Source organism: Arachis hypogaea, chromosome 19 (assembly GCF_003086295.3).
Source record: "Arachis hypogaea cultivar Tifrunner chromosome 19, arahy.Tifrunner.gnm2.J5K5, whole genome shotgun sequence".
Taxonomy (NCBI): Eukaryota; Viridiplantae; Streptophyta; class Magnoliopsida; order Fabales; family Fabaceae; genus Arachis; species Arachis hypogaea.
The window spans coordinates 72,721,174-72,747,343 of record NC_092054.1 but is presented as its reverse complement, the minus strand read 5'-3'; the positions used below and the strand labels follow the sequence as shown (position 1 = coordinate 72,747,343).

The following is a 26,170-nucleotide window of genomic DNA, read 5'->3' as shown; positions in this document are numbered from 1 at the left end:
TGATTTTCTTGCTATATGATAAACCCATATTTCATGAGTTCTTTTGTGCTTAATTTGAGTGATTTATACAATCCTTCACCTACTTATTCACATTAATTGCATGGTTTTACTTTCTCTTCCTTATTATGTGATGTAAATGAAAAACATGTTTCCTAAGCTTTAAAATTAATTATTTTAATTACCTTTATTTCCATTCGATGCCGTGATTAGTGTGTTGAGTAGTTTCAGATTTTCTAAGGCAGAATGACTTAAAGGATGGAAAAGGAAACATACAAAAATGGAAGGAGAAAGCAAAACGGAGCTTTGAAGGAAACTGGTATTCACGCGATCGCATGGATGACGCGATCGTGTGCCAAGCACGAATCAGCAGCGACGCGGCCGCATGACTGACGCGACCGCGCGCCTTAAGCAGAACGCACATGACGCGGTCGCATGACTGACACGACCGCGTGACAAGGAAAAGCTCCAAATGACGCGACCGCGTGACCCACGCAGACGCGTGACAGAGGCCACGCACCAGAATTTATAGAATACGCCCCCAGCGAATTCTGAAGCCCTTTTTGGCCCAGATCCAAGTACAGACAGCATAGACCAGAGGTTATAAAGTGTGGGAATGCACCCATTCAAAGGGAGCTCGCATATTTTACTTTTCAATGATTTAGATTTAGTTGAGAGGGAGATCTTCTCTCTCTCTCTCTTTTAGGATTTAGGATTTCTTCTTGTTTTAAGAGTAACTCTGGATCCCAGGTTTAATGTTCTTTTATTTTAGTTTTATTTATTCCAACATTTGAATTGATTATTATAATTTGATTTATGAATTATTCCATGTCACAGATTGTTCTTCGAATTAATGATATTTGAGGTATTTTCAGTTTATGATTATTCTCTTTGATTTAAGTTATCATTGCTTCCCATCTAAGGATGTCTTTATTATTTCAGCAATTTTAGTTCTTTCCCCTTTTGGTTCTGATTAAGGATTCAGTAACTCAACAGTTATTAAACTCAACATAATTGATAATCATTATCTTGCTAATCGAGCTGAACTTAAGTAATCCCAACCTTTTCTTAGGAAATAAATAGGATTCAATGGCCAGATTAATTAGTCCATTGACTTTCCTTTGCCCTAGTAAAGGTTGACCAAGTGGAGTTTAGATTCAACTTTCATTATAGTTGAGAGAGATAACCAAGTTGGAGCTCTAATTTCCCTTATCTTGCCAAAAGTTGTTTTATAGTTATTATTTATTTTTAATTGCCATTTAATTCACTCGTCATTTAAATTACTTGCTTCTCACCTTCTAAACCCCGATTACAACCTTTATAACCAATAATAAAAACATACTTCCTCGCAGTTCCTTGAGAAGACGACCCGAGGTTTGAATACTCGGTTAACAATTTTTAGGGGGTTTGTTACTTGTGACACCCAAAACGTTTGTACGAAGAGATTTTTGTCGGTTTAGAGACTATATCTACAACGCGACTGTTTTTATGACATTCTTTACTGGCAAAAATCTCTAACGTCAAAATGGCGCCGTTGCCGGAGAACTGCTAACGTGTGCCTTATTATTGGTTATTGTAAATATTTTTCTTTTGCTTGTTTATTTATTTTTGTTTATCCTTTTTATCTTTATTTGCTACTATGAACTCTCACCCCTCTCGCTTTGAGTTTAGTTCTAATATTGTTAAAGGAAATAGAAGTTACAGCAGGAATGTGCATCAAGGTCAGACCAATCAAGGATGGATGGAACCAAGAGGATCTAATCAACCCTTTTGGCAGCAACACCCTCCGAGATATCCTGGACAAAGACCATTCTACCGTGCATACCCAACTGAAAGACATGGTGGACAACCTTGTAACTACCAACAAGCCCCACCCCGTGCATATGAACTATCCTTTCAACATAACCTCGAACCACCACACTCACAAGCTTCTCTTCACCATTCGCCATCATATGATCCTTTCTTACCCCAATACCAATCCAATCGTTCCCAATCATCACCACTTTCCTTTGTATCATGTCCAAATCCGGCAAACCGCGAAGCAAAGGATCGCCTAAAAGAAACAGTAATTAAATTTCAAACAACCATTCAACAACTGGAGCAAGCACTAATTCAATGGGCCACTAGGCGCTCAAATATACAAGGATCAACCACAGCTCCATGTGGACAGCCCGATGAAGAGCGTAGCATGAAAGAAATACTAGAGACTCCAGTGGACAAGACAGAGAATGAATTCGTACTAGAACAAGTGGAAGAAGCTGTCATTGTTCAAGAAGAAGAGTTGGTTGAAGATCTAGGAGATGCTGAACTTCATTGGGAATCTAGAATTGAGGAAAACTCCGTCCAAGATGCTACAGTTAATGCTAAGGAGGATACCGTACAATCTCCAAGGCAAATCGTTTACGAAGAATCAGACGAAATAATCCAAGAAACAATTTTCCTTGATGATGATAGTCACAAGTCTAGTTCTCCTAGTGATGAACTTGCGTCCGCAAGTGAATTCTCTGAAATCGAAGAATCTTCCCCAAGTGAATATGAGGATGATGCGGAGGTAGATTTCTCTCAACCTCCAATCTATGACTCAAGTGATGAGGAAGACCCGAAGACTTTGACCAGGACACAGATACAATTGAATATCTTTTCAAAGAAGTGGAAGAATTCACAAAAGAGCACAAGGAAACGGAACTTGCAGAACCACCAAAAACACCTATCCCAAGGCCATTACCACCTAATACAAGCTTCAAGTGGGTACAATCCTTAACTTATAATTTTACTTATTCACTTGAATATGGTTTGCTCGAAACATATGGCCAACTTAGAGCTCTCTGCGGCTTTAAGAGTAAGAGGGAATTGGCTCGTACTCAGAGCTGGTGCACCAGGTTCAATAAGGTTCCACGCTTCACCTCGAAGTACACGGATTGGTATCATGCTCAATTACATGGATTATAGAGAATGTTTGGTCACCACGGTGAGATTCTACTTTTTAACCCGCTCGAATGGAAACTTACAAATCAAAACGGAGGCGGATCTAAAAACACAGCTTGGGATCATGGATTATATTCTGACATTCTTCATCCCGGGAGGCTGAATATCGGTCTGAAGCTGCTCAGAAGCTTTACATGCCTAGTTTGGGACCCTGGAGGCTATTGGCATTCCAAGCACTGGTGGAAATTTTTGGACGAATTTAAACATAAGCCACCATAACAGGATACTCTTCCAATGTCCAACTTAAGGACTTTAACTAAAAGTGCTAGGTGGGAGACAACCCACCATGGTATGGTCGCTTCTTTCTCAATCTATTTCTTGTTTATTGTTTTCAATTTACCTTTTTTTTTATTTTAACATTAACCGGGAATCATGCATAGCATTCATGTTATTCACTGCATCCTGCATTTTTCAGTTTAAAAAAAAAAGGTTACACGACGTGACCGCATACCTCATGCGATCGCGTCATATCGCGAAAAACACAACCCATGCAATCGCGTGACCCACGCGGCCGCGTGATATATATATCGGCGTAAGGATCCAACGAACAGAAAATTGGGCTGGAATCGTGCGGCTCTTGTGCGTTTCGCACAAATTGGCCCACGCAATCGCATGCCCCATGCGATCGCGTCACTTACCCAATACCAATCCCACGCGACCGCGAGAGCGACGCGATCGCGTCGCATGGATTGCATATCACCCCAAAAGGAGACAGAGAGTTGCGCTGAAACGGCGCTGGAGTCGTGCGTTTAGCACGTATTCCAGCGACGCGATCGCGCGACCCACGCGATCGCGTCACCCCCATTTTCACCCCAACCACGCGACCGCGTACCCCACACGGCCGCGTGGATTCGAAAATATAACCCCCCAGCCCGCGAACCCTATCAGTCGCGCAGCCCCCCTTCACCCCCAACCCTCTTCTCCTTCTCTATTCTTCTTCCCCCAGCCACCGCCGGCCAGCCACCACGCTACCACCCCAACGCCACCGCCGCCCAGACCCCGCCACCGAAGCCCCCTCCCCTCCTTTCTTCTTCCTTTTTCCTCTCTCCTCCCCTCTCCACCACAACCACCTCCGCGAGCACCGCCCAGCCACCGCCGGCCATCCAGTCGCGCCCCCCTCTCCGCCACCCACCCCCTTCAGCCAGCAACAACCACCGCCCTCCCTTCCCCTATCCTCTTCCTCTCTCACTAACCCTAATACCTCCCTCCGCCACTGCCCCCTCAGCCGCTACCGCGACGCCGTGCACCACCACCGCGCCGGATGCCGCTGCAGCCACCTTCTTCCCTGTTCCACCCCTTCCGCTTACCAGGTTCCGCAACACGCAACCCTTTTTATCCGTTCGTCACTTTTCTGTATTTTTTATTCCGTTTATGTTCATGATTAGGATAGCTAGACTTGCATGTTGTAGTGGATTTTTAGGTTGTTAGATAGCTTAGGCTGTGGTTAGTAGATCTAGGTCTGTTTACTCGCACTGTTCTTACTTCTTTTTTATCCTATGTGCAAATCTGTTGCTGCTATAGTCATGATTCATATGCTGCTTTCTTGTATGTTGCTGCTGTTTACATTGAATTTTTATGTTTATTTTATATCTATGTACATGCAGCTTGATTTTTTAATTCATATGAACTGATATGATTGCTGTTTATTTTCCGGGACAATCCAATTTTAGCTGGAATGCTGCCCAAATTTTTTGAAAATTGTTTTCATTCTTGTTTTGGTTTGGCAACTCTGTTTTACTCTGCTTCCCCCAAACCATTTCGTGAATGCTAGGGCCACTTTCTTATCCTCTTTAATTTTCTGGTTCATAACCTGCATTTGTGATTCACTAATTTCAATTTCTGATTTCTTTATTTCTATTCGAATCAGCATCACCCTGTTTTCTTTATTCGATTATGAGTACTTCTATTCTTACCTGTGAATCCTTGTTATATGGAATTTTTTCTATGCCACTTACTTTCCTAACTCACTAATTTTAATTTACTAATTTCTTTTTACCATACTAACCCTCTTGATCTCTTTTCTGATTACTTTCACTTACTCTAACTTTCTCACTATGGCATATTGATTTTTTTTCTCTTTCCATTTAACATTAATTCAATCACATTTCAATTACTCATTTTCCTTATTCTATGTCTCCCTTACCGCTTTGAGTTTCCTTTGTTTAAATTGCCTATTTGCTTTCCTATTTTATCCATTTCCTGGTTTTCTGTTTTTCAGGATGTCTGCCTCACAAAGGAAAAGCAAAGGCAAGGCTACTGGCAAGCGCAAGAGAGGAGATTCCTCCCAGTCCATCATTGCTCTAATGCACGATTCCTCATGGCGGGAGAAGAACTTCACACAGCAGGAAAAAGCTGACCAGCTGCTCCCTTCGACTGATCCTATAAAATTTGCAAACCAGTACTGTGAGCTGAAGTACCCAACTTTTGCAAACTCCATAAATCTATACCTGGAACGTACCTTGAAGATTCCAGAAGCCCTCCAGCAATACACCACTCAGCAAATCAAGCAAAGGGGCTGGTTCTTTCTAGAGAGACCACTGACAGAGGTCAATGCATCTTGGGTCCGGGAATTCTATTGCAACTACTACCTTACTACCCTAGATGCAGTGAACCTGAGGGGAAAGCAAATTCTGGTCACTGAGGAGGCCATAGAGACCATTCTCCAGCTCCCAGCCAAGTCCAATCAGCCAGATGGTTATGCACAGGCTGAGGAGGACATGGACCAGATGCGGTTTAATTGGGATGCTGTGAAGGCACGGATAGCTCTCGACCCTGCTGTACCTTGGGAGATGGGTCAGGACACCACTATGCCCAGAGGGATCAAGAGAGTGTACCTGAATGATGAGGCTCGGCTATGGCATCAGATCTTAAGCAACTATGTGATGCCGAGTACTCATGAGACTGAGATCCCGGTTGCCATGATCACCCTCCTCTGGTGTGTACTGGAGGGTAAGGACCTGTACTTGCCTCATTTTATCCGGCATTTTATGGCCAGGGTCCACGTCCGAGGCACCCTCCCCTTTCCTTATCTGGTTACACGGCTAGGCCGTCAGGCTGATTTGCCTTGGGAGGATGCCGATGAGCGACCACCAGCAGCGGACTGTAGGAAGATCATCCCTCACAGCAGGAACTTCCTTGCTTTGGGCTACAGACCACCAACTATCATTGCTACTGATGAGACAGCCCCTCCGTCTGCTGGACCCTCTTCATCCACAGCTGCCCCAGCTGCCCCTGCTGCCACCACTGCACCTCCACCCGCCTCTGAGCCGATTTATCGCCTCGTGCACCATCTATTCCGCCAGCTTGATTAGATGGAGCGCCGTAACAGGCGCCGGTATAAGAGATTGGAGCGCCGCAGCAGGCGACGCTATTCCCATTTGAAGCTGATGATCAGACAGGGCGCCGACATCCCTTCCGAGCATGACACACCATCAGAGCCATCAGAGGAGGAGGAGGATGAGCACGAGGAGGAGCCTCATTCCCAGGCAGAGACTCATCAGTAGGCAGGCACAAAGCACGCTACACCACAGCAGGAGGCCCCACATCAGCTTGAGGCTGCTGATCCAGAGATCCCGATCCATTCAGTCCCCCCTCTACAGCAGCCAGACTCTCAGCCCACCACCGCCACAGAGACCCCAGCTACCATCCCTACCAGTGATGACACTCCTTCACACCTGGCTTGATTGAGCATCGAGGACGATGCTTCATTTTAAGTGTGGGGAGGTTGCCATCTCTGGCGTTTATTTTGGTGAACTACTACATACTTTTTCTTTTATTTTGGATATTTTTCTGTATTTTCCTCTTTTCTTTTATTGTTATTTTCTGAGTACTTATACATTGCTACTTGTGTATTTTACTCTATTTTCTGCATTTTGCAAATTTTGTTCATATTTTAGTTATTTAGTACATTTTAGTTATTTAGTTTAGTTTGCAATTCTAACTTATTAGTGGATCAATTAGTATAGTTTACCCTTTTTACATAAGATAGCTTAGTTATAGCTTAGTTTAAATTGACAAATATAAAAAAGAGTAAGCTAGGAACTTGAACATAATATATTTAGATCCATAAAACCTTGTATATATAGCATTACATGATGTAGTTAAACTGACAACATTTCATCAAGGAGAAATATTAAAACTTCAAAGGCTACCCTAAATTACTTTTTAAGAGAATAATGAGAATTTTTAACTAAACCTGCATGACATACATAAGTGATAAATGATTTTTCAGCTAGAGAACACATAGCCTGTGAATTTTGAGCTTAACTGTATGGTTACATTCAAACCATAATTTTTATTTCTGTGTGTTCCAACCTTCTTTCTTATTCTGATGTTCTTTACTTTGTTTTAGTCTATATGTCCGATTATAGAATATAGGTACATCTCAAAATAATGATTGAGGCCATCATTTGATTTTAGCTCACTGACCCCATATTAGCCTACCTTTTACATCACCCTTGTTAGCCCCCTTGAGCCTTTTAAAACCCCTTTATTCTATTTAGCCAAATTACTAGCCTTAAGCAGAAAAACAAAAGAAAATCCCAAGTGAATCCTTGGTTAGCTTAAGATAGAAAATTATAAATAGAGTAAAATATGGGAAACTTATTGGGAACATAGTTGATAAAGACAAAAGGTAGAAAAAATTAAAAAGAATAAAGCAACTCAAAAATTTTGGGGAGCAGGCTCATGAAAATTCAAATTAATTAAAAAAAAAAAATTTACCATGTGTATTAAAAAAAAATTAGTTTTCAAGCATGTAAATAAGGGGATACAAAAAGAACTCCCCAATGCAAAATAAAAAGCAATGCACATGGGATAAAAAAAACAAGAATTGAAACATGAGCATGTGACATCAAAAGCGAGAAAATAGGGAGAATAGGTAAAGAAGCATTGTTTTACTAAGTATGTATGTTAGGTGAGATCTTAGTCTAATTAAGGATTCACTTGTTAGCTCACTTAGCCTTATACATATATCCTTACCCTTTGCCTTGACCCCATTACAACCTTAATTAAAGACCTCATGAGTTTTGGTATGACTATGTTCTATAATTGTTGATTGGTTAGACGAAAAACAAGGTTATAGAAAGGAAGAATAAAAAGAAAAAATGAGCGGTTAACCCAATAAACACTGAGTGATTAGAGAGAAAACATAAAATCCAGTGAAGATTCAAAAGCTCATTAACATTTATCTCTGATTGTCTTGCAAGTTTTTTTCTTCTCTCATCTCATTTGCAAAAAAGTGCTTTATTATTTGAGGGTTAGCTATATATGTATATATATCTCCTTGAAAATGTGAAATAATTTGACTACATGTAGGCTTTATATATGAGTGGATGAATTAGAATTGCATGACTCACTAGGTAGATGCAGTTAGCATAGGTTGCATTTCATAACATTCCATCACTTTAACCTTAATTATTTACCTTGGATTTAGCATGAGGACATGCTAGTGTTTAAGTGTGGGGAGGTTGATAAACCCATATTTCATGAGTTCTTTTGTGCTTAATTTGAGTGATTTATACAATCCTTCACCTACTTATTCACATTAATTGCATGGTTTTACTTTCCCTTCCTTATTATGTGATGTAAATGAAAAACATGTTTCCTAAGCTTTAAAATTAATTATTTTAATTACCTTTATTTCCATTCGATGCCGTGATTAGTGTGTTGAGTAGTTTCAGATTTTCTAAGGCAGAATGACTTAAAGGATGGAAAAGGAAACATACAAATATCGAAGGAGAAAGCAAAACGGAGTTTTGAAGGAAACTGGTATTCACGCGATCGCATGGATGACGCGATCGCGTGCCAAGCACGAATTAGCAGCGACGCGGCCGCATGACTGACGCGACCGCGCGCCTTAAGCAGAACGCACATGACGCGGTCGCATGACTAACGTGACCCACGCGGACGTGACAGAGGCCACGCACCAGAATTTACAGAATACGCCCCCAGCGAATTCTGAAGCCCTTTTTGGCCCAGATCCAAGTACAGACAGCATAGACCAGAGGTTATAAAGTGTGGGAATGCACCCATTCAAAGGGAGCTCGCATATTTTACTTTTCAATGATTTAGATTTAGTTGAGAGGGAGATCTTCTCTCTCTCTCTCTCTTTTAGGATTTAGGATTTCTTCTTGTTTTAAGAGTAACTCTGGATCCCAGGTTTAATGTTCTTTTATTTTAGTTTTATTTATTCCAACATTTGAATTGATTATTATAATTTGATTTACGAATTATTCCATGTCACAGATTGTTCTTTGAATTAATGATATTTGAGGTATTTTCAGTTTATGATTATTCTCTTTGATTTAAGTTATCATTGCTTCCCATCTAAGGACGTCTTTATTATTTCAGCAATTTTACTTCTTTCCCCTTTTGGTTCTGGTTAAGGATTCAGTAACTCAACAGTTATTAAACTCAACATAATTGATAATCATTATCTTGCTAATTGAGCTGAACTTAAGTAATCCCAACCTTTTCTTAAGAAATAAATAGGATTCAAATGCCAGATTAATTAGTCCATTGACTTTCCTTTGCCCTAGTAAAGGTTGACCAAGTGGAGTTTAGATTCAACTTTCATTATAGTTGAGAGAGATAACTAAGTTGGACCTCTAATTTCCCTTATCTTGCCAAAAGTTGTTTTATAGTTATTATTTATTTTTAATTGCCATTTAATTCACTCGTCATTTAAATTACTTGCTTCTCACCTTCTAAACCCCGATTACAACCTTTATAACCAATAATAAGAACATATTTCCTCGCATTTCCTTGAGAAGACGACCCGAGGTTTGAATACTCGGTTAACAATTTTTAAGGGGTTTGTTACTTGTGACACCCAAAACGTTTGTACGAAGGAATTTTTGTCGGTTTAGAGACTATATCTACAACGCGACTGTTTTTATGACATTCTTTACTGGAAAAAATCTCTAACATCACTATACTTGATAATTACTTGAGCTTTACTTGTATGAATTACTTGTGTTTTCTAATGAGATTGACGAGGATCAGAAGGCGGTGTAGATGGGATCGTATGGCGGCTAGGCTGGTAAAGACTGTGGGATAGCGGTGTATCTCTTAGTTTAGAAATCCCTTAAGATAGAATACCTCATTTTATTATGGTATTTAAATTTATGGTTTTAAATTTACTTGTGTTTTAAGCTTGAATCTCATGATGGAATGAAGCTCTAGGATTGCCTCTATCGTCCAAGAGTCCTATATTTTACATTACTGGGCACTCTTACCATACGGAAAATCTCCAGTTCTCATTCCATACTTTGTTGTTGTTTTTCAGATGTAGGTAGCAACCCACCTCGATAAGTTGCTTGATGGTGACAGAGCGGTGGACCTTATTCCATTTTGTTGTCTTTTTGGTTATTTTGATTAGTTTCTCTCTCTTGTGTATTTTAATTTTGCCTTAGAGACTTACTTTGAGAGAGTTATGTTGTATCCTATTTTAACATTTAAAACTCTGTCGTATTCAGTTTGACTAGCCGGCCTAAACTCCGCAGGCTATGACTAGTCCTCTTTTTCTATATCATACTGATACATTTATCTATATTGATTATTGTACTATGTCTTATGTTATATCTTGAACCTTAACGCGCTTAGTTATCGTGTGTGAACATTTCGCGCTTTGTAATTTCGCTTTATGTGACCTTGATCTTTATTCCTTCATCGGGCTTCTAGTTATATAAATTTCTAGATATATATTATATGTTAAAAGCTTTAGGACTGTTGTGGCACTTGGTTATCCTTTCCAAGCATGGCCATATCTCTGTCTATTGCCACGCTTCTAAAGGGTGGCCATATCTCCTCTATTGCCACCCTTAAAAAGTGTGGCCATATCACTTCTATTGCCACGCTTTTAAAGTGTGGCCATATCTCCATCTATTGCCATGCTTTTAAAGCGTGGCCATATCTGCTCTATTATCACGCTTTAAAAGCGTGGCCCTATCCTCCATATATGGTCACGCTTAAATAGCGATGCCATATCTCCCACCTATGGCCACGCTTTTAAATGTGGCAATTTGTAAAAAGAGTGGCAAAAAAAAGCATGGCAATAGAGCAACCACCCCTTTCAAAAGTGTGACGGTAGCTTAAAAAGCGTGGCAAAAAGCTATCGTCACGCTTTTTTAAGCTTTTTGCCACACTTTAAAAGCGTGGCAATAGAGCTATTTTCTTGTAGTGGATCGCTGTTTGGGCCTGAATCCATGATAAGTCCATATTTGTTGATAATTTTTCCTTGAATTGGACAGATTTCATCATATAAACTGATATTTATTTATTAAAATAATAAATATTTGTGTTTGATCCCTAAATTGAACCTAAATGTGAAAACATGCATTTTTGTGCTTAAATTGAGCAATTTGATTCCACTTTTATTCCATTCGATGCCGTGATATTTTTGTTGAGTGATTTCAGGTGTAATAGGTAGGAATGTCTTGATAAAGGTGGAAGTGAAGCATGTAATTGGGAGAAAACATGAAGAAAACAAAGGAGAAAAGCATTTCAGAGTGTGCCCAGGCAGATTTTCTGTGCCTACGCACAAGGGTCCAAATCAGCACCTGTGCCCACGCACAACTCTGTGCCCACGCATAAGTATAGAAATCAGCAAGTGTGCCTACGCACAGGTGAAAAATCAGCATGTGCGCGTACACACACACTTGTGCGTATGCACAGGTCCCTGCACGTGGATTCATTAATGAAACACGTGATCCGCGATTTTGGAGGTCTTTGGTCCAGTTTTGGAAGGCTTGATGCTGAATGGGAGTACTATATCAAGGGAAATTGAATCCATATGAAGGCATTAGGACTTAGAACTTTATTTTTACATTTTTTCCATAGTATTAGGAGTAGGAGTAGTGTAGAGTAGTTTTCTTCATTTTCTCTTCTAAGGTTCCCTAAACTTTCTTTATAGCATTTTATATCAAGCTTGATCTTTGATTTTACTCATCTTTTGTAAGTACTCATTAATTTTCTCTTTAATTTCACTACTTTTGCTTTTATTTTCTTATGGTTCAAGTTACTTTGTTTATATATGCAATTTTGGTTTCTTGAAGTTTTGATTGATGAATTTAATTTTTTTGCATTATATATGCTTGTTTGATTGTCTATTATTGATATTGTGAATATTTTGGTTATAGCTTTCATTTTCCTTTGCAATATCTCATGTTTTGGTTATATGCCTGATGAGCGGATAATTTATACGCTTTTTGACATTGTTTTTAGTATATTTTTAGTAGAATCTAGTTACTTTTAGGGATGTTTTTAATAGATTTTATGTTAAATTCACATTTCTGAACTTTACTATGAGTTTGTGTGTTTTTCTGTGATTTCAAGTATTTTCTGGCTGAAATTGAGGGACTTGAGCAAAAATCAGATTCAGAGGTTGAAGAAGGACTGCTGATGCTGTTGGATTCTGACCTCCCTGCACTCAAAGTGGATTTTCTGGAGCTACAGAACTCGAAATGGCGCGCTTCCAATTGCGTTGGAAAGTAGACATCCAGGGCTTTCCAGCAATATATAATAGTCTATACTTTGGCCAAGAATAGACGACGCAAACTGGCGTTCAATGCCAGCTCTCTGCCCAATTCTGGCGTCCAGCGCCAGAAAAGGATCCAAAACCAGAGTTGAACGCCAGAAATGGATCAAAACCTAACGTTCAACTCCACAAATTGCCTCTGCACGTGGAAAGTTAAAGCTCAGCCTAAGCACACACCAAGTGGGCCCCGGAAGTGGATTTATGCATCAATTACTTACTTCTGTAAACCCTAGTAGCTAGTTTATTATAAATAGGACCTCTTACTATTGTATTAGACATCTTTGGACGCCTGGTTCTTAGATCAGAGGTGCTGGCCATTCGGCCATGCCTGGACCTTTCACTTATGTATTTTTAACGGTAGAGTTTCTACACTCCATAGATTAAGTTGTGGAGCTCTGCTGTTCCTCAAAGATTAATGCAAAGTACTACTGTTTTCTATTCAATTCATCTTGTTTCGCTTCTAAGATATTCATTCGCACTTCAACCTGAATGTGATGAACGTGACAATCATCATCATTCCCTATGAACGCGTGCCTGACAACCACTTCCTTTCTACCTTCGACTGAATGAGTATCTCTTAGATCTCTTAATCAGAATCTTCGTGGCGTAAGCTAGAATGATGGCAGCATTCAAGAGAATCCGGAAAGTCTAAACCTTGTCTGTGGTATTCCGAGTAGGATTCAATGAATGAATGACTGTGACGAGCCCCAAACTCGCGATTGCGGGGCGTTAGTGACAGACGCAAAAGGATAGTAAATCCTATTCCTGCATGATCGAGAACCGACAGATGAATAGCCATGCCGTGACAGGGTGCGTTGATCATTTTCACTGAGAGGATAAGATGAAGCCATTGATAAGGGTGATGCCTCCAGACGATTAGCCGTGCCATGACAGGGCATTGGATCATTTTCCCGAGAGATGACCGAAAGTAGCCGTTGACAATGGTGATGTATCACATAAAGCCAACCATGGAAAGGAGTAAGACTGATTGGATGAAGATAGCAGGAAAACAGAGATTCAGAGGAACGAAAAGCATCTCCATTCGCTTATCTGAAATTCCTACCAATGATTTACATAAGTACCTCTATCCCTATTCTATTATTTATTATTCGAAAACACCATTATCAATTTATATCTGCCTAACTGAGATTTGCAAGGTGACCATAGCTTGCTTCATACCGACAATCTCTGTGGGATTCGACCCTTACTCACGTAAGGTATTACTTGGACGACCTAGTGCACTTGCTAGTTAGTTACACGGAGTTGTGAACCATGGTCTTGGCATCATGTTTTTGGCGCCATCTCCAGGGAAAGAAAGAGCAATGAATTTTACATAATTAAAGTGTAATCACGATTCCGCGTACCAATGCCCACCAAGTGTTTGTGAAAATGCCACTTGGTAATTTTGAGTATATTTTCACACATTGGCTTGGGAATTGAGTTCCTAGGATACTAGAGTCATAATGTTAGATATTTAGTGGCAATTCTTGGGTAGTTAGTTGACTCTTGTTTCCATTAATGCTAGCTTTTTACAAATTAATTTGGTAAGTTAGCTAGGACTTATGAATTAAGGTCAATTAAGCTTGCTTGACTTACTCCTCGATGTTAGGTGTAGACGAAGTGAGATTGACTCATCATAGTTGCCATAGTTGTGGTTATGATGATGATAGGATTCCTTGGAGTCTCATTCCCAAGTCAAGGCTCCTTTATGCATTTATTGCATTTTCACTAGTTTTGATCTTGTTTCCTTTTTAGTGCATTGATTCCAATTTTGATCATTCCTTAGTTCTTTTATTTCTTAGTTCTTTTAATCTTTCGTTCTTTAATTCTAAAAACCCCTTTTTCCCCACAACTAAAAGTGTGACACATCGATTTGCATTCCTAGGGAGAACGACCCGAGGTTTTATTACTCTCAGGTTATATTTTGTATATGAAAAATATAAACTTTGATGGTGGGAATTGGTTCCCGGTGTGGTCTATACTTGCAAGGGAAGTTATTTTAAGTGGAAAAATTAAAACCGGTGCAAATCTCACTTATCAAGTTTTTGGCACCGTTGCCGGGGATGCAATTGGTGTTATGTTTTTTGTTATTGTAAATATATCCATAGTGTAAATAGCTTACTTTTTGGTTATTTGGTTGTTTTTCCCAGTAATTAGGATTTTGTTTCTTTTGGTTATTAATGTTTCTTGTTTTTATTTTCTACTTTCTCTATGATGTATCACCCTTATTGCTTGGAGCTTGGTTGTGAGTATTTTGTAGGGTATGATAAATTAAAGTTGGGATTGCATCATGGAGTGGGAGAATCAATTTAGGGAGGAACCATTTGTGTATGAGCAACACTCATGGCAATCACCTTCCCCATACTACAACGAGCCAAACCCTCCCCTATGTGAATATCAAACCCAAAGATATGAAAGATACCCCATACACAACCCTCAACCACCAAACCTTCAAGCACCACACCATCCACCTCCATGGAATTCTAATGTCTATACACCTTGCCACCAACCATGTGAACCATCACCTCCTTATATACCACCTTAATACCCTCACCCACATAACACACCCTCTAACTTTACAAACTTTCTCCCAACCGTTGAACCTTTTTTTTAACCCACAGATGAAGTTCTCCATCCCTTGCCCAAAGAATAACAAGACCTTCAAGGTTTTCTCCAAGAGCAAGAAGAATTTCGGAAGACAGAAGGAGAGTTAATGATGCCAGGGTATTTTGGCCAGTTTCACAGGCCTTTTCTTTACTATTTTTAAGGTAGTTTCATGCATTTTCTTAGGAAATAAGCTAGTTTCAAGCATACATTGTGCAATTTACATGATTTCATGAGAATTTTGCATGAATTATATGATAAATTGGATGATGCATGATCCCATGATTAAGAGCAAGACTTTGATGCACTTTGTTTGATTAATTTCAGGCCAAAAGAAGAAGAGAAGAGCCACGTTAGTGGCTATGTTAGTTACACTAACGTGGGCACTAACGTGGAAGGAAGGAAAGCCACAATGTTAGTGAGAAAAGTTAGTGGCATTAACTTTGAAGAAAGGAAATGGAGCCAACGTTAGTGACACTTAACATTATCACTAAGGTTGGACCAAGCTCATAAGTGGCCACGTTAGTTGCCACGTTAACTTAGTTAACGTGGCCTCTAACGTTAAGAAGAAAGGGAGGAAGCCAACGTTAGTGACACTCAACATTGTCACTAACGTTGGCCAAAGCACATTAAGCCACGTTAACTCCCACGTTAACCTAGTTAACGTGGAAGCTAACGTGAAGAAGCAAAGTGATCGATAACGTTAGTGACACCAACATTGTCACTAACGTTGGAACCCACACAAACCCCAATAAGCCACGTTAACTTCCACGTTAACCTAGTTAACGTGGAAGCTAACGTGAAGAAGGGAGGTGATTGCCAACGATAGTGACACCCAACATTGTCACTAACATTGGAATGAGCCACACAAGCCACTATGAGCCACGTTAACTCCCACATAAACTTAGTTAACGTGGAAGTTAACGTGGCACCTGGCAGCCTAACCATGCCTTCTTCAAACACGCATAACTTGAGCCACAAAGCTCTAAATGAGGTGATTCCAGTGGCATTGGAAAGTAGGAGTCCAGAGCTTTCGAAGCATATATGGGACTACATGGTTGACACTAAATTTGAGGGAAAAAACCTGCCCCGAAAGTGCAATGATGAACATGGTATCAACCTGTATTAAAGCCAACTGACCTCTTCACCTTCCAAGAAGTATAACTCGAGTTGTAGAGCTCCAAATGATGCGCTTTCAAAGGCATTGGAAAGTAGACACCCAGGGCTTTCCAACAATATATAATAGTATGGGGTGGACACTAAGTATGAGCTTCAGAAACTGGCAATAATGAAGCCCGGATCGCCAGCGTTATTGGCACTCAAGTTTTCCAGTAACGTTGGCATATATGCCAGCGACCATGTCTACTTCAAAGGAGCATAACTTGAGCTACAGAGGTCCAATTGAAGTGATTCCAGTTGCGTTAGAAAGCTGACATTCAGAGCATTCCAACGATATATAATACTCTATAGTGGGCATGAAATTGGAGCACAAACAAGAGGTATCTTTTATGCCCCAAAAACACCAACTGGGCAGCAAGTGCAACGTTAGCCACACTTGTAGCGTTAGTGTGGCTAACTTTAGCACTAACTTTAGCACCTGGACCTCAACTTGACTCACTTCGCTCTCAAGTCCACTTCAAAGCTCAAGCAAGCAAGCCCACAATTGTCAACCAATCAAGACCACAAGAAGCATCTAGAATAGGAATTTTAATTTAATTGTAATTTGCTTTTAATTTCATTTTGTAATTTAGGAGAGCCTATATAAAGGCCTTAATATTTACATTGAAAGCATCCTGGAGAGCTTGAAAAGGGGGGAATTCTGGAAAGGGGGATTGAAGAGGGGTCTTCGGACTCCCTCCCCTCACACACTTTTCCTTATCTTTCTTTTAGTTGTAATTTTCATTTATCAATGTTGAATTTTAAATTTCAGTTTGAATCTTCATCTTTATTTTTCTGCACTTTCTTTCTTTTCTATCTTTGTAGAGCAATTATCAACTAACTCTTTACATTGGGTTAGAGAGCTCTATTGTGATTCAATGGATCAATTGTAGTTCTTATTATTCTTCTTCTATCTTTTCTGTTGATTTTACTTGAAAGCTTTCGATCTTCATCCAATTGGGTAGTTATCTTGGAAAAGAAACTATTCATACTTGGATCTCTTCTGAACCTTGGAAGAGGAATGAAGAGATCAAGCTAGAAATGCTTTCTCATGCTGGACTAAATTGGGTTTGGATGGATATGTGACTATAATCCTCTCAGTGCTTGATTTGGAAAATGCATGTGGTATAATCAGTGACCATACTTCATCTCTTCTCATGAGCAATTGACCAAGGAATTGGCTATTGATCAAGATTTGAGAGATTGAATTACAAGGAATTGTAATTCGATCAATTAAGCTTGCCAAGGAGATCAATGAGTTCATTGATTGAGGAAGAGATGAGAATGAACTTGATCCAGAGGATTGCAATATCTCTTGATCCCAATGTTCATTTTATTTTTAGTTCTTACATTTACTTTTCTTGCCATTTTATTTTTCTACACTTTATTGCTTTCTTTACTTTTCTGTCAATTTACAATTCTTGCTGCTCATCATTCAAATCTGAACCGTCTAACTAGGATAATCAATTAACCATTGATTGCTTAATCCATTAATCTCTGTGGGATTCGACCTCACTCTATTGTGAGTTTTACTTGACGACAATTCGGTACACTTGCCGAAGGGAAATTTGTTGAGAGACAAGTTTTCCGTGCATCAAGTTTATGGCGCCGTTGCCGGGGATTAATTGTGATTAACAAACTACCGGTTGATTGATTTACTAGATTAGACACTTTACTATGCTCATGCTGGGTGGAAGTATCAAGAACATGAAATGGGGTACTTTCCAGAGCCATAAAATGGTCCATATTTTGGTGAAATTGATCACTACTCAAGTTGTGGCTGGGAAGATCAAAACCAAAGAAATTTCACTTATTCACACCCCATTCATCAAGAGCCATCATCCTTTAATTATTCAACCTCACCTCTGAGCCTTTCGCATCAAAACCCCTCACCACTTGGATATGCCTCAACACAAAATTCCTTTCAACATCCATATAATTCATTTCACCACTCACACAACGCATTCCATTACACACAAAATTCTTCTCACAGTCCACAAAACCCATATCATTACCCACAAAAGTCATACCACTCTCAGAACATAAAACTACAAAACAACCAATTCCATTCACAAAGTAGCCACCCTCAACCTCCAAATTTCACCCCAGCTGCACACCCTCCCCTCGAGGATAAGCTATCAAGGATAGAGAACCTACTGGCAATGCTCTTGGAATAATCTAAGGACACAAGGACTTTCCAAGAGGAAGTAAAAACTATTATGCAGAACCGGTGGGTTGCAATTAAGAAGCTTGAGGCACAAGTTGGATATCTATCAAAGCAAATCACTACCCACAATTCTCTCAGTGATACCATGGCAAACCCAAGGGAGGAATCAGAAGAACAAGAAAAAGAGGCACCCATACCAAGTGAGATTTCTATGAAGAAGGAGGAGGTTACGAGAGTATATAAGCCTAAGGCTCCATACCCACCGAGGTTACTAGTGGTGATAAAGGAACACGCAAACTCACTTCTAAAAGACTCAATACAACATCATGTAGAAGAAAGGGAGGAAGTCAATCAAGGGAGTCCACACTCCAAGGAAACAGAGAGTTGCATAGAGGGTGAGTTCATTGAACCACCAATTCAAGAAGTTCTTGATGAAGAGGATGCTCCAACCATCATACAATACCCAAGTCCTGAAATCAAGGTGGTAAAGGCAATCAACATGAACACTAACAAAAGGATGGTGACCAAGAAAAGAAGGACAATATTCATGAAGAAGAAAAGGTCAACCAAAAGCCATCCCACCCTGATGAGCGGATAATTTATACGCTTTTTGGCATTGTTTTTAGTATGTTTTTAGTAGAATCTGGTTACTTTTAGGGATGTTTTCATTAGTTTTTATGTTAAATTCACATTTCTGGACTTTACTTTGAGTTTGTGTGTTTTTCTGTGATTTCAAGTATTTTCTGGCTGAAATTGAGGGACTTGAGCAAAAATCAGATTCAGAGGTTGAAGAAGGACTGCTGATGCTGTTGGATTCTGACCTCCCTGCACTCAAAGTGAATTTTCTGGAGCTACAGAACTCAAAATGGCGCGCTTCCAATTGAGTTGGAAAGTAGACATCCAGGGCTTTCTAGCAATATATAATAGTTCATACTTTGCCCAATTTTAGACGACGCAAACTGGCGTTCAACGCCAGCTCTCTGCCCAATTCTGGCGCCCAGCGCCAGAAACAAGCTGCAAAGTGGAGTTCAACGCCCAAACTGGCACAAAAGCTGGTGTTCAACTCCAAGAATGACCTCTCCACGTGTAGACTTCAAGCTCAGCCCAAGCACACACCAAGCGGGCCCCGGAAGTGGATTTATGCATCAATTACTTACTTCTGTAAACCCTAGTAGCTAGTTTATTATAAATAGAACCTTTTACTATTGTATTAGACATCTTGGGATCATCCTGGATTGTATTATTGATCCTGTGATCATGTTTTGGGGGCTGGCCATTCGGCCATGCCTGGAACTTTCACTTATGTATTTTTAACGGTAGAGTTTCTACACTCCATAGATTAAGGTGTGGAGCTCTGCTGTTCTTCAAAGATTAATGCAAAGTACTACTATTTTCTATTCAATTCATCTTGTTTTGCTTCTAAGATATTCATTCGCACTTCAACCTCAATGTGATGAACGTGACAATCATCATCATTCCTTATGAACGCGTGCTTGACAACCACTTCCGTTCTACCTTAGATTGAATGAGTGTCTCTTAGATCTCTTAATCAGAATCTTCGTGGTGTAAGCTAGAATGATGGCGGCATTCAAGAGAATCCGGAAAGTCTAAACCTTGTCTATGGTATTCCGAGTAGGATTCAATGATTGAATGACTGTGACGAGCTTCAAACTCGGGAGTGCTGGGCGTAGTGACAGACGCAAAAGGAGGGTGAATCCTATTCCAGCATGATCGGGAACCTCAGATGATTAGGCGTGCCGTGACAGGGCATCTTGGACCATTTTCATAAGAGGAGGGGATGTAGCCACTCACAACGGTGATGCCCTTGCATAAAACCAGCCATAGAAAGGAGTAAGACTGATTGGATGAAGATAGCAGGAAAGCAGAGGTTCAGAGGAACGATTGCATCTCCACACGCTTATCTGAAATTCTCACCAATGATTTACATAAGTATTTCTATCCTTCTTTTATTACTAGATTTCGAAAACTACATAACTATTTTATATCCGCCTGACTGAGATTTACAAGGTGACCATAGCTTGCTTCATACCAACAATCTCCGTGGGATTCGACCCTTACTCACGTAAGGTATTACTTGGACGACCTAGTGCACTTGCTGGTTAGTTATGCGAAGTTGTGAAGATATGTTTAGACCATGGTTCTGTGCATCCGTTTTTGGTGCCAATGCCAGGGAATCAATTTTGAATAATAATTCACAACCTGAGTAACAATTTCGCATACCAAGTTTTTGGCGCCGTTGCCGGGGATTGTTCGAGTTTGGACAACTGACGGTTCATCTTGTTGCTCAGATTAGGTAATTTTCTTTTTATTTTGTTTTCAAAAATTTTTCAAAAAATTTCTCCTTTGTTTTCGAAAAAAAAAATCTTAAAATAAAAATATTTTCAAAAATATATTTTTCTTCAGAATTTTTAAGAATGAATTCTAGTGTTTCATGAAGCATGTTGAAGCCTGGCTGGCTGTAAAGCCTTGTCTGTAGGGAATGTCAGGCGTGTCATATCCGGATTACATGCTAAAGCTTGGCTGGCTATTAAGCCATGCCTGACCCTTTGATTGGAGCTTTAGACTAAGAATGCTAGATTCCTGGAATCCATATTAAAAATTTTGGAATCCTTATTTTTGTTTTTCAAATAATTTTCGAAAAAAAAAAATTAATACAAAAAAATTAGAAAATCATAAAAATCAAAAATATTTTTTTTTTGTGTTTCTTGTTTGAGTCTTGAGTCATGTTATAAGTTTGGTGTCAATTGCATGTTCATCTTGCATTTTTCATGCATTCATAGTGTTCTTCATGATCTTCAAGTTGTTCTTGGTAAGTCTTCTTGTTTGATCTTTGCATTTGCATGTTTTGTGTCTTTTCTTGTTTTTCATATGCATTCTTGAATTCTTAGTGCCTAAGCATTAAAGAATTCTAAGTTTGGTATCTTGCATGTTTTCTTTGCATTAAAAATTTTTCAAAAATGTGTTCTTGATGTTCATCATGATCTTCATAGTGTTCTTGGTGTTCATCTTGACATTCATAGCATTCTTGCATGCATTCATTGTTTTGATCTAAAAATCTCGTGCATTGCATCATTTTCATGTTTTTCTCTCTCATCATTAAAAATTCAAAAATTAAAAAAATATCTTTCCCTTTTTCTCTCATCAAATTCGAAAATTGAGTTGACTTTTTCAAAAATTTTTAAAAATCAAATCTTTTTTTTCAATTTTTTTTAGTTATTTTCGAAAATTTCAAAAATATTTTTCAAAAATCTTTTTCTTAATTTTACATCATATTTTCGAAAATAACATCATCAATTAATGCTTTGATTCAAAAATTTCAAGTTTGTTACTTACTTGTTAAGAAAGATTCAAACTTTGAGTTCTAGAATCATATCTTGTGAATTCTTGTGAATCAAGTCATTAATTGAGATTTAAAAAAATCAAATCTTTTTCAAAAACTAATTTCTATCATATCTTTTCAAAAATATCTTCTTATCTTATCTTTTTCAAAAATTTGATTTCAAAATATCTTTTCTAACTTCCTAACTTCTTATCTTTTCAAAATTCGTTTCAACTAACTAACTAACTTTTTGTTTGTTTCTTATCTTTTTCAAAACTACCTAACTAACTCTCTCTCTCTCTCATTTTCGAAAATATCTCCCCTCTTTTTCAAAATTTCTTTTTAATTAACTAATTATTTTTATTTTTTATTTTAATTTTCGAAAACTACTAACCTTTTTCAAAAACTATTTTCGAAAATCACTAACCCTTTTTCAAAAATAATTTTCGAAAATCCTTCTCCCACATCACTGCTCCTATCCTTACCCTTGTGTTTGGATTCTTCATTCTTCTTCACCCCTATTCCTTTTCTTCTTCTACTAACAATAAGGAACCTCTTTACTGTGACATATAGGATTCCTCTTCTTTTCTTGTTCTCTTATCTTTCTTATTAGCAGGGACAAAGAAAAAGGCATTCTTGTTGAAGCTGATCCAGAACCTGAAAGGACTCTGAAGAGAAAACTAAGAGAAGCTAAATTACAACAATCTAGAGACAACCTTATTGAAAATTTCGAACAAGTAAAGGAGATGGCAGCCGAACCCAACAACAATAATGCAAGGAGAATGCTTGGTGACTTTACTGCACCTAATTCCAATTTACATGGAAGAAGCATCTCCATTCCTGCCATTGGAGCAAACAACTTTGAGCTGAAACCTCAGCTAGTTTCTCTGATGCAGCAGAACTGCAAGTTTCATGGACTTCTATCTGAAGATCCTTTTCAGTTCTTAACTGAATTCTTGCAGATATGTGATACTGTTAAGACTAATGGAGTAGATCCTGAAGTCTACAGGCTCATGCTTTTCCCTTTTCCTGTAAGAGACAGAGCTAGAGTGTGGTTGGATTCTCAACCCAGAGATAGCCTGAACTCTTGGGATAAGCTGGTCACGGCTTTCTTAGCCAAGTTCTTTCCTCCTCAAAAATTGAGCAAGCTTAGAGTGGATGTTCAAACCTTCAGACAGAAAGAAGGTGAATCCCTCTATGAAGCTTGGGAAAGATACAAGCAGCTGACCAAAAAGTGTCCTTCTGACATGCTTTCAGAATGGACCATCCTGGATATATTCTATGATGGTTTATCTGAGCTATCAAAGATGTCATTGGACACTTCTGCAGGTGGATCCATTCACCTAAAGAAAACGCCTTCAGAAGCTCAAGAACTCATTGACATGGTTGCTAATAACCAGTTTATGTACACTTCTGAGAGGAATCCTGTGAGTAATGGGACGCCTATGAAGAAGGGAGTTCTTGAAATTGATACTATGAATGCCATACTGGCTCAGAACAAAATATTGACTCAGCAAGTCAATATGATTTCTCAGAGTCTGAATGGAATGCAAGCTGCATCCAACAGTACTCAAGAGGCTTCTTATGAAGAAGAAGCTTATGATCCAAAGAACCCTGCAATAGCAGAGGTAAATTACATGGGTGAACCATACGGAATCACCTATAATCCATCATGTAGAAATCATCCAAATCTCTCATGGAAGGATCAAAGGCCTCAACAAGGCTTTAATAATGGTTGAAGAAACTGGTTTAGCAATAGCAAGCCTTTTCCATCATCCACTCAGCAACAGACAGAGAATTCTGAGCAGAATTCGTCTAGCTTAGCAAATTTAGTCTCTGATCTATCTAAGGCCACTGTGAGTTTCATGAATGAAACAAGGTCTTCCATTAGAAATTTGGAGGCACAAGTGGGCCAGCTGAGTAAAAGGATCACTGAAATCCCTCCTAGTACTTTCCCAAGCAATACAGAAGAGAATCCAAAAGGAGAGTGCAAGGCCATTGACATAAGCACCATGGCCGAACCTGTAAGGGAAGGAGAGGACATGAATCCCAAGGAGGAAGACCTCCTGAGACGTCCAATGATCAATAAGGAGCTTCCCTCTGAGGAACCAAGGGACTCTGAGGCTCATCTAGAGACCATAGAGATTCCATTGAACCTCCTTATGCCATTCATGAGCTCTGATGAGTATTCCTCTTCTGAAGAGAATGAGGATGTTACTGAAGAGCAAGCTGCCAAGTTCCTTGGTGCAATCATGAAGCTAAATGCCAAATTATTTGGCATTGATACTTGGGAAGATGAACCTCCCTTGTTCACCAATGAACTAAGTGATCTGGATCAACTGACATTGCCTCAGAAGAAACAGGATCCTGGAAAGTTCATAATACCTTGTACCATAGGCACCAGGATCTTTAAGGCTCTGTGTGACCTTGGTTCAGGGATAAACCTCATGCCCCTCTCTGTAATAGAGAAACTGGGAATCTATGGGGTGCAAGCTGCTAAAATCTCATTAGAGATGGCAGACAATTCAAGAAAACAGGCTTATGGACAAGTAGAGGACGTGTTAGTAAAGGTTGAAGGCCTTTACATCCCTGCTGATTTCATAGTCCCGGATACTGGAAAGGAAGAGGATGAATCCATCATCCTAGGAAGACCTTTCCTTGCCACAGCAAGAGCTGTGATTGATGTGGACAGAGGAGAATTGATCCTTCAATTAAATGAGGACAACCTTGTGTTCACAACTCAAGGATCTCTCTCTGCATCCATGGAGAGGAAGCATAAAAAGCTTCTCTCAAAGCAGAGTCAAACAAAGCCCCCATAGTCAAACTCTAAGTTTGGTGTTGGGAGGCCACAACCAAACTCTAAGTTTGGTGTCAAACCCCCATATCCAAACTCTAAGTTTGGTGTTGGGAGGTCTCAACAGAACTCTGCACATCTGTGAGGCTCCATGAGAGCCCACTATCAAGCTATTGACATTAAAGAAGCGCTTGTTGGGAGGCAACCCAATATTTAATTATCTAATTTTATTTTTGTTTTTCACGTTTTATTAGGTTCATGATCATGTGGAGTCTCAAAATAAATATAAAAATTGAAAACGGAATCAAAAAAACAGCAGAAGAAAAATCACACCCTGGAGGAAGACCTTACTGGCGTTTAAACGCCAGTAAGAAGCATGTTTTGGGCGTTCAACGCCAGAACAGAGCATGGTTCTGGCGCTGAACACCAGAAATGGACAGCATCTGGGCGTTTGAACGCCAGAAATGCACCCTGGAGGAGAGCTGGTGCTGAACGCCCAGAACAAGCATGGTTCTGGTGTTCAACGCAAGAAATTGGCTACAAATGGGCGTTCAACGCCCAGAACAAGCACTAACCTGGCGCTAAATGCCCAGAGTTGTGTGCAAGGGCATTTTGCATGCCCAATTTGGTGCAAGGTTGTAAATCCTTGAACACCTCAGGATCTGTGGACCCTACAGGATCACCTCAGGATCTGTGGACCCCACAGGATCCCCACCAACCTCCACTAACTTCTTCTCACCTCTCTTTCACACAATCCCATAAACACTCTTCCCCAAAACCCTTCACCAATCACCTCAATCTCTCTTCCACATCACCTTTTCACCATTCACATCGATCCACTTTTCCCCATAAACCTACCTCATAAACTCCACCTACCTTCAAAATTCAAAATCAATTTCCCACCCAAACCCACCCTATATGGCCGAAACCTCACCCCCCTCCCTTCCCTATATAAAGCCTTCCATTCTTCCTCATTTTCACACAACACAACCCTCTCTTCTCTTCTTGGCCAAAACACATCTCCCCCCTCTTCTCCATCTTTTCTTCTTCTTCTTCTTCATCTTTTCTTTCTTCTCTTGCTCGAGGGCGAGCAAAATTCTAAGTTTGGTGTGGTAAAAGCATAAGCTTTTTGTTTTTCCATTACCATTGATGGCACCTAAGACCGGAGAATCCTCTAGAAAAGGGAAAGGGAAGACAAAAGCTTCCACCTCCGAGTCATGGGAGATGGAAAGGTTCATCTCCAAAGCCCATCAAGACCACTTCTATGATGTTGTGGCCAAGAAGAAGGTGATCCCCGAGGTCCGTTTCAAACTTAAAAGAAATGAGTATCCGGAGATCCGACATGAAATTCAAAGAAGAGGTTGGGAAGTTCTAACAAACCCCATCCAACAAGTCGGCATCCTAATGGTTCAAGAGTTCTATGCTAATGCATGGATCACTAGGAACCATGAACAAAGTAAGAACCCGAACCCAAAGAATTATCTCACCATGGTTCAGGGGAAATACTTAGATTTTAGTCCGGAAAATGTGAGGTTGGCGTTCAACTTGCCAAACATGAAAGAGAACGCACGCCCCTACACAAGGAGA

General features: G+C 39.7%; 1 non-coding gene across 1 annotated transcript; it reads right to left on the bottom strand.

Annotated features, from left to right (window-relative positions):
* Positions 1 to 22,934: 22,934 nt before the first annotated feature.
* LOC112781456 (small nucleolar RNA R71) lies at positions 22,935 to 23,042 on the bottom strand. Its single transcript, XR_003192232.1, has one exon. It is a non-coding gene; the product is annotated as a small nucleolar RNA R71 (small nucleolar RNA).
* Positions 23,043 to 26,170: the final 3,128 nt, after the last annotated feature.